Source organism: Rhagoletis zephyria, unplaced genomic scaffold, assembly GCF_001687245.7.
Source record: "Rhagoletis zephyria isolate East Lansing unplaced genomic scaffold, Rhagoletis_zephyria_1.1 Rzeph_scaffold_00630, whole genome shotgun sequence".
Classification (NCBI taxonomy): Eukaryota; Metazoa; Arthropoda; class Insecta; order Diptera; family Tephritidae; genus Rhagoletis; species Rhagoletis zephyria.
In genome coordinates, this window is record NW_016157714.1 from 89,322 (window position 1) to 89,987 (window position 666).

The window sequence follows — 666 nt, forward strand, 5'->3', positions numbered from 1 at the left end:
CGTCACCCTTTGAAAAACGCGGTTTTTGACCTTAAGCCAGATTTTGAAGGTGTATTTAAAATTCTGAGTATCCAGATTTTACTGCTTGAATAGACCTACAACAAGTGTGAACCTCGAAAAAACTATATAAATTTTTTGTGTCATACAGTGTAATTTAGGTCGTCTTTAATAATCTGTATATCGTCGTTTAATGTACAAATTTCTCATTCTGAACTTCACATATGCTTTTTCATAGTTAATTATACTCAGAAATTAATTATACTTTTATAAATAGTTTTTAATATGTTCGTCTGCCGGCATAAGAACCTGGGACCTCATGAAAGCTTAAAAATAGTCTCACACTTCTCTGCACATTCAGCTACAGTCGAATACGTATATGTACATGTTTCAAATGTTCAGTTTGAGCAAATATTTTAAAATTATTGTTTTCAAATAACGTGACATTTTTCGGTAGTTTTCGGATACGAATATTATATTAAATATTAAAATTTTGCCAAAATTGGAAAATACAAATGTTCACAAGCACGAAGGCAATACCGCTCAACAATATTTGTATATTTGTCACTGTCATTTGTCATCAAGTGGCAAATCAGATATTTGGTCACTTGCTTAATTTTTATTTGGCTTATGTAGCAGCATTGCGTTCACACGATTTGGCTCCCAGGG